We start from the raw sequence: 12,844 nt of genomic DNA on the forward strand, positions 1-12,844 counted from the left end.
CATATTCATAAGAGACCAACAAAACAAAGCAACACAGAACCACAGAGAAAAAGACCACCAAAGAAAGCCTCTTGGATTCAAGAAAAAATTTGGGAAAAATTCTATTTTGGAAATAATCTTCACAACAACCTTAAATAGGCACTAGTTGAGCCTGATAATTTTAGTATTTGAGTAAGGATAAGGATAATAGAAGGTCCCCTACCCTTTGGGCCCTTTGTTTTCAACCATAACTTAGCTTATCTTCAACAAAGCCTACAAGGTTGGGAAAGTTCATATTCATAATGACTACATTCAACACCAACCGTGGAATTAAATAATATTTAATTTTAAAATATAAAATATAATATCAAATAATTTTATTTTATAATTTTATATTATAAAATATAATATATTTTATATTATATTTTATATTTTAAAATTAAATATTATTTAATTCCATGGTTGGTGTTGAGTAGTCATTATGAACATAACTTAGCTATTTCTGGTAAGTTTATTATCACAGTAGCATTAGCTAGGGTGGCACTCTCAATAATTACTTCAGTGGTCTGCATTTCCAGATAGATTTCACTTTTAACCTTTTTAGTAATGGAGCTAAATTTGCTGTTACCACCTATGCACAGCTTTAACCCAAGCACGGTACTAAGTACTATAGGTTTAATACCTCTCGTGTTTGGGGTTCTCATAAAAAAAAAAAAAAAAAAAAAGCTTCACTGGAGTTGAGTTGTGCATCAGGAGTAGGTCTCAGGATTACTAAATGTTGTACCTCGACTGGGTTTCCTCATTGGTTTGTTTAATTTGGCAATCATCGATTTTTGTTGGCCCTTCTCTGTAGTTTGAAGTTCTGTCCTAAGTGTCTGCATATAGGACAGTGCTGTGTGTTTTTTTTTTTTCCTAGGAGATCAGATCCAGTTTCGTTTGGAGGATTTGGTTCTCCACATATAATTCAGGTAGTTTCTGTTCCAGTTTGGCCCAGTACTTGACTATCTGTAGCCTCACAGCTGGGTTTAAATGATTTGCATTTACTGATTAGGCCCTCTAGATTGGTACAATCTTTCACAATAGTGTCGGTGGGTTGGGGAGGTTGGCTCAGGAATTTCATATCTTTTTCATTGTCGATACTGAGGTCAGTTTTTGTTGTACTTTGCGTCAAGTCGGGTGGTCCATTTTGTTCATCAGTTTCACTTCTCTCTGGTGAGATAGTTGGCAATGACATTGGAGATCTGTTTATTTTAAACAACAGAGCTGGTGTGTGGTTATTTTGGTGTTTTTTCTTTTAGAAAACAAAGATGGTGTTTGTTATTTTTTGGTTTTTAGGAGCATTAGCAACTAAGGCCATACTGCTCCGGGATATGCGGTGGTCATTCTCTGACCTTTCCGCATCCTCCGTATTTCGTGGTGACAGGCTCGAACCCCTGTCTAATCAAGAAGCGTGTGCTACGCACTGCTGCTCCTTCCCACCTGTCTACGGAGGTGCCCCAAAGATGGTGTGCGGTTGCCCCTGTCTTCAGCATGGTTTGCCACTGCATTTCGATTCAATTAGATTCCAAGTCAGACATAACATTTATTTCACAGTTTACTGCCTTGAAGTACAGCCCAGCTTGTAGCAAATGAACAGTGGAACAGTATGAGTATTTGAAATACACATATCTTAAACATAGACAAGTTATAAGCAGAATAGCAATAGTGTTAGTTAAAACGGGGGATGCAGCAGCACTTATATAACATAGATAACTATTTCTATGGTTAGAAATGGAATTCAAAGCATAAAACCTATTTCTTCTTATTGCAATAGTGAAGCATGAATTCCAATGCTTATTCAGAAGAATCTTGGCAGTATATCACCGTAGCAAAAATTGTTAATGGTAATGCTACATATTTCTACGGCAAAACAATGGCAGCAGTCATTGTTCCAATGCAGGAAATAAACAGTAATATAGCATCAAAAATAACACTTAAATGAACAAAACACACACACTTACCTTGTAGGTCTTCAAAAGCTACATGAAATGCAAGTCTTATTTGCATCCATTTTTAAAACTATCTTCAAAGTAGTTAGCACTTAGGAAACCGATGTCCACTGTTTGCATCAGGTGCCACCATTTGATACAAACAGAGATGACAATATATGATGATTGTAATGAGTATAATGAACAACTATATAGTAAATCGATTATATCAGGCCAGTGAATAAGCATGTCTTATAATGGGGATTTTAACTTGACAGATACTGACGAACTTGTGAACTGGTCACCCACACACCAGCAAGACTTTTGTAGATTTATTGGATGACTGTTTTCTACAGCAGCATGTTAGAGAGACAACATAAGAAAGAAATACTCTTGGATCTGATTATCAGCAGTGATTCTTTATGCATTAAGAATCTGCAAGTAAAAGACTCACTGGGTGACAGTGTACTGTCACCCAGTGAGTCTGTCACACAGTGTACTGATTTGGGATTTACTTAATATAAGTAAAGAAGTCTTTGCTACTTTTCTTTGCATTCTTTGCCAGCGACTTCTTATAACCTGCCATAGCTTGTCTAACCTCCTTTGTGACTTGATTACAAACTAGTTTATATCTACCATTGGCTTGTGTATCACCTGATTATTTATAGGCATCACATGCATTTTTCTTTTCTATCACAAGTCTCATCAGTTCATCTGAAACCCATTTAGGTCTAAGAATTGAACAGTATTACTTAGTTGGTATGAAAAGCCGAGTTCCTTCTACAAGTATGTCCTTGAATGCTTCCCTTTAGAATTTGCTGTTGGTAAGATTATTAGTTGAGCCCACTACACAGAATTTAAAAACTGCATGACACCACTGTGGTCATTCTTACTAAAGCAAAACTGTTCTCTTTACCCTTTACAGTAGTTATTTAACAGTAGAAGCAAAGGGAAGAATCACATTGGACTACTTGATGGTTTAACTGTTGATGATCCTGCCCAGGTTGCTGAAAAAGTGAATAAGCATTTTGCATCTATATTCACACATGAGAAGTTCTTTAGGGAGGAGAATGCTAGAGGCTCATTAAAATCTAACAGGGAGCTAAATGATTTTGCAATAACTTAAAGGAAAGTGGAAGAGAAAGAGACATAAAAAAAGCATAACATAAAAAAAAGCACCTGGGATGGATGCAATTTATCCAATTCAGCGTTTCCCAAATTGTTCTACAATACACTGATGTTCCATGTAAAAAATCATAATTACTTTTAACCATCTTTAATAATTAATAAAAATCTTTCTTTTTTTTTTTTTTTTTTTTTTTTTTCAATTTAAATTTTGCATATTTAGAGCTTACAACAATTTTTGTATGAGTATAATTTAACATTTGTTCCAGATATTGACATATCACAAACTAAATATGACAGTCACTCAACACATTAAAACTTGCGCGCCTTAATCTCTCAGCCTTCTGCTGACTTGTTCATGCAAGTTTACACATTTTGCAAGTAGTAGGGTTCTCTTGGAAATTACAAGATCAGTTCTTATTCTGCAGTAGTGGAGTAAGTTAATAAGCATAACACATAGCCAAACTAGCTTTGCTTATACAGTATAAATATATTTTTGATAAATATCAGTATTTCCAAATATTGTTATTAAAATAAATGACTATGGGTTTGTGGCTGAAAGAAGAATTTTTACAATGAAAAGCAAGTTCTTCAAGTAGTGCAATTGTGGCTGATATAAACGAGCACAAAATTGTGACAGCTGAAAGTGAGGATGAACAATCGCAGCCTTTTGTTCCCCAAAAATCTGTTAGTACTAGTGAGCTGTCCAAAGTTAAACAATTTCTGTCGAAATGCATAAAAAAACAAGAAGCAGCTAAAACCAAAACATAAATAACATTTCAGTTAATTATGTTTTGGTTTTACATGTGTTGAAAATAATGATGATCCTGATGCACAGTAAGTTGGGCTGCCAGTTTTCTTCGGCCACCACTAAACTACATAGGCATTTGGAAACCAACCGAGCCGAATACAAAGACAAAAATATGTTTTTTTTTTTTTTAAGAGGCAGCATGAATCACTTAAAAATTATAGACTTTTGATGACTAAAATTGCTAAAACAGACAATGAAAGTGCAACAGAAGCAGCTTATCGAGTAAGTTACCACATAGCACTTACCAGAGAAACGCACATCATTGGAGAAATGCTTATCAAGCCATGCATAAAAGATATTTTAACATGCACGTTGAATGAGCAGTCTGCTAAAAAAAATTATGCAGTACAATTATCAAATGATACTGTTGCACATCATATTAAAGATCTTTCCAGTGACATAGAAAAAGAGCTAGTTTGCTGACTGAAACTGCAGTAGGTATGCACTGCATAAAGATGAGCCCCCCAGACATTTCAGGACTTGCTTTCCTACTAGTATTTGTTCGATAGAGATTTAATAATACTATTGAAGAGGACCTGCTCTTATGTGAATCTCTGCTAAGCAAGACCACTGGGGCAAAAATATCCATATTCATCAACTATTTCATCAGAAACACAAAATTAGTTGGAAAAAATGTACTGATGTAGGTACTGATGGAAGAGAGTTGTAATGCGAATCATAAATGTGGCATCACAAGCACTAATAATCATTGTGTTCTACATGGACAAGAACTGGAAGCTAAAAAAAAAATACCAGAATATCTAAAAATTGTGCTGGATGAAGACATACAAATGATTAACATTGTCAAATCTCAACCATTTCAATTCAAGTTATTTAAAATTTTGTGCAATGATATGGGTAGTCAGCATAAGGCACTTCTTTTACAAACAGAAGTAAGATGACTGTCTAGAGGCAAAGTGCTTGTGAGAACATTGTAGTGGTATTCTTCACTTCTAGGACTCAGGACAAATTTTACTAACTGTTTGACAAATTTCTCATGACTAATGAAACTCCTGTATCTTGCTAATTTTTTTTTTTTTTTTTCAAAATTCAGTGAAATTAATCTGTCACTGCAAGAGAAGAATGTGACAAATTTTACTACAATGGATAAAATTTCGTACTTTAGAAGAAACTGGAATTTCAAATACCTTCTGTAGAACTAAATAACTTCAACTGCTTCCCCACGTTACATTGACAGAAATAAATTCTACAGTCCATGAAGAAGTTTCCAGCACAATTTTACAGCAGTCACCTATATTAGAACATTTTCCTACAACCACCAATGATAATTCTTCGGTTCAAAATCCATTTATGATTACAGTCAAACCGGTCGGCTTTACCGAACACAAGAATGAAATTATAATTGATTTGATTTCTGACTCTGATTAAAAACAAAAGTTTAATGTTCTTTCACTAAGTAATTTTTAGAGTAACCTAACAGAAGAATATCCCAATGTGATTAAACATGCAGTTTAAGTATTTCAAGTGTTTAACAGTGTGCTATGGTAGTTTGCTATATCTACACACATATAAAGCTTTTTCCTAATTTTATTAAACCAATTAGTCTGTGTTTTATTATAGTATCTTAATCGGTGGATGCCCTACACATAAATGGAATATATGATCCAGTTGGGAAACAGAAATATCACAATCCTGCTGGGAATTTTATTTATTTTTTTCATTGCATTTTGCTGCTTTGGCAGGCAGTTGTTCAGCATTCCCTGAGCTATTTGTGTATATCAAGAGTAAAAAAGCACATGGTTAAATTCTACTTAATTTATATATGCCAATAAGGTCTCTCTCTCTCTCTCTCTCTGATTTATCCATATGTAATGCACACATTACCAACTTATGAATAATATACCTTAATATGAATAATATTCATATTCATGAATATTATTATTATTAGTCATATAGTGCAAGGAAGCCTCAGGGTTTTGCTGGACAACCCAAAAAAAAAAAAATTTGAGTTATCCTCAGAGAGAGAACAAACAAAAGTTCACGAATAATAATTAAAATACGAATTATACATGAATAACGATTATACATGAATAATAGTCTAATCTTTTTTTGTTAAACAAAAAATGTAACCTAACTCCCTGCCGCTGTGTTGTCATGGGTTATCACTAGTATTTTGAACTATACGCTTGTATTGAATGAGAGCTGTTCAATAAATAATGATCATAATTTTTCATGAACAACTGTACTACTTGCTATTTCTAGCTGAGCTCCAGAATTTAAAGCCAAACCAAGCTACATCACATGACATTTGTGCAGATGAATCATGCACACAGTGTGATCTTGGGAGTCAGTCAAGTTTATGCCTGTTCAGTTTTTTGCCTATGTAAAATGGATGTGACATGCAAGTAAAAGTTTGCTGCTCGCAAATTTTGTTTTTGTCTCAAGAGGACATTAGCTGAAGTGTATGAACTGTTAGAAGAAGCATATGGTGAATCTATTCTTCCAAATACCATAGTTTGCAGGTGGTTCAGAATGTTTAAAAATGGCCACGATTCAATCAAAAAATTCAACTACCACTGTCAACGCAGAAACCATAAACAATGCTTCTGTAATCGTGAGAGAAGACTGTCATATAACAGTAAGGCAATTGGCAGAGATGTTGAGAATATTAGTAGGTAGCATGCACAGAACATTTGCATATGATGTGCATTTCTGCATTCTGAGTTCAAGCTTACTCACACCTGAGCAATAACTTCACATAGAGGTTTGTCGGGAGCTGCAACAGATGGTTATTGAAGATGGTGAGGTTCTGCACAAGATGCTAATAGCAGACAAGACATGGCTTGATCATTTCAACCAAGAGAGTAAGCAGCAAACCTCTGTTTGGAACTCTACATCATCACCAACATCATCATCATCAGGCATTTTCAATCCACTGCAGAATGAAGGCCTCTCCAGAAACTTTCCAGTTCCTTCTGTTTTCTACAATGGCCATCCATTTCCTACCCACAAACTCATGAATTTCATTTATCCATCTCCGCCGTTGTCTTCCAGGTTTTCTTCTAGCTCCTTTTGGGTACCATTCTGTTATTTTCTTAGTCCATCTGTCAACTTGTAATCAAGCTATGTGTTCTGCCCAAGACCATTTTAGTTCTTTAGTTCTGATAAGAATATCCTTTACTTGAGTTTGCTTCCTAATCAATGTGTTTCTCTTCTTATCTAACAGTCTGATTCCCAATATAATTAATTTCATTCTTCACTGTGTAGTTCTCAGCTTCTCTTTCATTCTTTTGGTGAGTGCCTAGTTTCACTTCCATAAGTTATGGTGGCGAATATACACTGGTTCATTATTTTACGTTTCAGAGAAACTGGGATATTGCTCTTCAATATTTCCTGAATGCTATCCATCCAAAATTTATTCTTCTCTTGACAGTTCGAGCCCGTCACCACCAAATATGGAGGATGCGGAAAGGTCAGGGAATGACCACTGCATATCCCAGAGCAATATGGCCTTAGTTGCTAATGCTCCTAAAAACCAAAAAACAAACATTGCAAACAATCTTCTCTTGACTTCCAGCCATTTATCATTATTACAGCTAATAACTTGTCCCAGATAAGTATATGACTCCACCTTTTCAATTGCTGCTCCATCAATCATTATGTCCCTTTCTGTGACATACTTGTTCATCATTACTTTTGTTTTAGCCACATTCATCTTTAGTCGATCTACAATGGCCAACTAATCCTTACTAACGGTGCATAACTGATTAAGATTTTCCTCTAATTCTTTGGGATCGTGACTTATGACCACAATGTCATCTGCAAATCATAAATGGTTTAGGTACTCTCCATTCACATTGACTCCTTTCTGCGACCAGTCTAATCTTCTGAAAGTTTCCTCGAGGGCTGCAGTAAACAGTTTCGGGGATATTGTGTCTCCTTGTCAAAACTCCTTTCTCGATTTTAAATTTCCTACTGTCTTTGTCTAGTCTAATAAAGGAGGTAGCGTACTCATATATTTTCTTCAAAACCATAATATAAGGGGTATCTATGCCTTGTCTTTCCAGTGCCCGAAACATTGCCTTATGCTAAATGGAGTCAAATGCCTTTTCATAATTCACAAATGCCAGGCATAACGGTGTTTTCTATTAATTTGCTTTCTTCATTAGCGGTGTTATTACATGAAGGTCATCCGTAGTTGAGAATCCTGTCCTAAAGCCAGCTTGCTCTTTCGGTTGATTCTCATCAAGTATTCTTTCTAATATGTTAGTAAAGACCCTTGTGAACAACTTGTCGATGTGGGATAACAAGCTAAGTGGTCTATAATTTCCAATATCTTATTTATCTCCTTTCTTATGCAGCAAAACTATGATTGCATTATTCCACTGCTTAGGCGTCACACCTTTTCTAATGCATTTTGTGAAGAGCCTTGCCAGTTTTTATGTTACGTCTCTTCCTCCGAATTTTAACAACTCTATAGTAACTTCATCTTCCCCCGGGGCTTTCTGATTCTCCATTTTCTTCAATGCATGTTCTACCTCATCAGGAAGAATATCGGTTATGTCATTATGTATTGCTAATTTGCGATCCATCTTCCCCACTGCTGGCAACATTACCTCGCTCTTTGTATAATTCTCTATAGTAGTGTTCTGCTATTTGAATTATGCCTTGTCTGCTATTTATAAGTACATCATCGCTATTCTTCAGTTTCAGTTTCATTTGTCTTTCTGTATTACTGCTCATGGCTGCTCATTTAAATCCTTTGTTTTAGCATTAGCATTAGTAGAGGCATTTGATGCAAGAAAGCAAGCTTATGCAGCATCAGCCAAAAATAAAAAAAAATAAAAAAATAAATAATAATAATAAATAAATAAATAAAAAATAACCACTTCCACTTCACCCCTCTGTTCGTTCGAAATACCTGTCCAGCTGAGCGTTAAACTTATTTTGGCTATCAACTTCCACGACAAGGGATGGAAGTCTGTTCCACCAACCAACCACCCGCTGGCTAAAGGCAAATTTCCTCACGTCTCTCCTACACCTGTCTTTTCTCAATTTGAATTAATGCCCTCTCAGGTGATTATTCTGAGCAAGAGGAAGAATCCCATCAGCATTGAGCATGCTCAAACCATTCGAGGCTTTATGCACCTCTATCAGATCACGTCGCTGGTGCCTAGTATCAAGACACTGTAATTTGCAAAACTTAAGCCTTTCTTCGTAAGAGCACCCCTTTTTTCCATTCACTAATCTTGTTGCCCTTCTCTGTACTCGTTCCAGCATCTCTACATCCTTCTTGAAATGAGGCCTCCAGACCTGTACACAGTACTCTAGGTGTGGCCTGACCATTGCCTTACACAAGGGAATAATCACCTCCTTATCCCTGCTAGAAATATTCCTATATATCATTGACAATACACCATGAGCTACTCTTGCAGCCCGTCTGCACTGCTCAGAAAACTTCATATCTGCCTGCACAACCACCCCCAGGTCCCTTTCATTCTCTACCACGGTCAGTGTAGTACAACAGAGTTGATACATTGCTCTGGGGTTGCTGTTTCCCATATGTAGTACTTTACATTTGTCAATGTTAAACTTCATTTGCCACCTCTCAGCCACCTGCTCAACCTTTCCAGATCCTGTTGCAGTAGCATAGTGTCAGTAGTGTCCTTGACAACCCTGCCAACCTTCGTATTGTCTGCAAACTTGGACGTTAAGCTTGATATTCCATCATCAATATTATTTATAAATACAAAAAACAATAATGGACCCAATACTGAACACTGAGGGACTCCACTGATAACATTAGTCCACGATGAGCAGTGTCCATTGATTACCACTCTCTGTCTTCTCTCCCTCAATCACCCCTCTATCCATAGCAGAAATTTGCCTCCAATGCCCCACTGCTCCAATTTGTACAGCGGTCTTCCATGTGCAACAGTATCAAAAGGCTTTCTAAGATCCAAGTATATAATATCAAAGTTATTCCCTGCATCCAGTTCTTTTGTGACTGCATCATAGTATCCAATCAAACTGGTCAGGAAAGACTTCCCTTTAACAAAACCATGCTGTGTCTAAGCTATAACTGAAGTCTTGTCTAGATGATCCTGCAGTTCTTCTTTAACCAGTGCCTCCATTAATTTTCCAGGAACAGAAGTTAAACTAACAGGTCTATAATTACTTGTGTCCGCCCTTTGATCCTCCTTTGTGAATTGGGGTCACGTTTGCACATTTCCAGTCCATGGGTACTTCCCCTGAGTCCAAAGAAGCTCTCATAATAATGGCTAAGGGTTTGCTTACTTCCTTTGCTGCCTCCTTTAATATAACTGGATAGATCCCATCCACCTCGGGTGCCTTTCTTGTATTTATCTTCAACAATTTCTCCTCCACTTTACTCTCAGTTATTACAAGATTCTCTAGCTTACTGCCAGAGTTGAATACACCTATGGCATTCCCCTCGCTGAATAACTCTTCATGTGTGAATGTCGATGCAAAATATTCATTCAGTTTGTTAGCTACCTGAGCAGGATCATCAACAGTTGACCCATAGATATCAAGTGGATCAATCTGATTCATCCGATTCCTTCTAGAGTTTACATAAGTAAAGAACTTTTTGTTTTTTTTCTTTGCATCCCTTACCAAAGATTTCTCGTAATCTGCCTTCGCCTACCTAGCCGCCTTTGTAACTTGGTTACAGATCAACTTGTATCTATCATAGGCTTCTGTGTCACGTGTTAATTTATATGTATCCCAAGGTTTTTTTCTTCTCTGCCATGTCTCATTAGTTCATCTGACATCCATTTAGGCCTAAACCTTGAACAATATTTCTTAGTTGGTATGTAAAGCCTAGTAGCTTCCAAGATAAGTTCTTTGAATGCTTCCCATTTTGAATTTGCTGTTGGTAGCATCATCAGTTGGTCCCACTGTATAGAATTTAAATACTGTCTCAGTCCCTCGTAGTCGCTTTTACGAAAGCAATAACCCTTCCCTTTACCCCTAATGGTAGTTACCTCTTTGAGCAAATCCCACTTCAGCACACTGTGGTCACTGCCACCTAGTGGTTCATTTATCTGCAGATTCTTAATGCATGAAGAATCACTACTGATAATCAAATCAAGAGTATTATTCCCTCTAGTTGCCTTCTGAACATGCTGATGTAGAAAACAATCATCCAATAAATCCACAAAAGCCTTGCTAGTGTGTGAGTGACCAGCCCCCAAATTCCTGTCAATATCTGGGAAATTGAAATCCCTCATTATTAGACTCTCTGATTTACTGGCCCACTCTATTTCCCCGTACAGTTTCTTATTATACTCATCAGAGTCATTAGGCCTATAGCACACTCCTACTCTCAATTTTGATCTCCCAATGCATATGTCACACCAAACTGACTCGACACTGCACTGTCCAGCAATGTCGACTGGCTTCACTTCCTTGGATTTTATGTATTTCTTAACTAATAGCATAACCCCTCCTCCCTTCCTATCCTGTCTATCCTTTCTGTAGACATTGTAATCCCCAAATTCCAGTTCTGCATTCCTTATATCTGTGTGACACCACGTCTCTGAAATCCCCACAATATCTGCCTTTGATGTTTTGAGCAATACCTCAAATTCATCAAATTTATTTACTAAACTCCTAGCATTGGTGTACACGCAAGTATACATGCACCTGTTCTTTTTCTTAGCTACACTAACACAACCTATGTGTTTATTTGTACCCCAATGATTCCCAGCAGTCTCTGAAATATCCTGCATCTTATTTTCCAGGCTGCAGCTCATTCCAATAGAAGCAGTGCAAGAATCACTTTCACCTCTGCCAGTGGCTACTGTTAATCTATTAGTCCTTGTATCCCCCCCAATCAAACAGTTTTCCGATCCACCTAACACTGCCCCGATAGCATCAGCAAACATTCTTGCACCCTTTCTATTTAAGTGTATCCCATCCCTGTAGAAGCAGTCTCTCCTGTTAACAAGTGCAGACCAGGCTGAAAAAAATTCTACCCCTTGAGCCTTGCACAATCTTTCCAGGGCCGAATTGATCGAAAGGGCTCTCATCATATATTCCCTCCTATCGTGTCTGTTTTCCCTTAATGCTTGTTCTACTTTTCTTGTGTTAAATCTTCTTATGTCCTCTGTGAGTCTCTTTCTAATGTCTTTCCATAACTCAGTATACTCAATTTTCTCCTTGTCAGTGTTTATCTTGCTCTTCATTTGTCACCATCGGTTCATCATAACATGTGTTTCTTGACTAATTATTTTGTTCTTTGGATTTCTTTTTCCCTATAGGTTTCTTGGGCGTTATCACTTTCAGAAAGTTGTAATATTCCTTGTCGATATCTTGGTCCTGAGCAGTCTGCAGAAGCTCAAACTTGTTCTTAAGTTCCAGTAGATACTGCTTTTTCTCCTCTTCTGTTATCTCAAAGACCTTTGTATTATTTACTCGAGTCAGTTTTTTCCTTTCCTTTCCTTTCTTACATCTATATCAAGCGTACATCTTACCATTCTGTGATCACTACCAACATTTACCTTATTCAGGACAGTAACGTCATTCACAATACATCTTTTGTTAGTGAGGATGAAGTCGATTTCATTAGTTGTTAATCCGTTTGGCCTCTTCCATGTCCACTTTCTGTTCACCCTTTTCTTGAAAAAAGTGTTCATTACTGACAATCCTTGAGATTCTGCAAATTCCACAAGTCTTTCACCTCTTTCATTTCTTTCACCAATTCCAAAATTTCCTATAGTTCCCCTTTCTGCGCTGTTTTGTCTTTTTCCAACCTTAGCACTGACGTCACCCATAATAATAGTGTAGTGGGTTTTCTGCTCATCTAGAAGACTCTCAATTTCGGTGTACATTTCTTGGACCTCTTCATCATCATGGCTCGATGTTGGTGCATAAATCATTATAACCTTTAGCTTGTACCTCTTAGAAATCTTCACTATTAGCCTTGACACCCTTGGTAATGTACCTTTGAATTCCAAAATTATGTTTTTTAAATCTT

At 36.8% G+C, this 12,844-nt stretch overlaps 1 protein-coding gene across 1 annotated transcript in view; it reads right to left on the reverse strand.

Annotated features, from left to right (window-relative positions):
* dtr (defective transmitter release) overlaps positions 1–12,844 on the reverse strand; it is a 675,513-nt gene that overhangs the window by 497,150 nt on the left and 165,519 nt on the right. The gene's annotated exons all lie outside the window — the stretch shown is intronic.

Source organism: Mastigoproctus giganteus, chromosome 12 (genome assembly GCF_048544385.1).
Source record: "Mastigoproctus giganteus isolate SK-2022 chromosome 12, ASM4854438v1, whole genome shotgun sequence".
NCBI lineage: Eukaryota > Metazoa > Arthropoda > Arachnida > Uropygi > Thelyphonidae > Mastigoproctus > Mastigoproctus giganteus.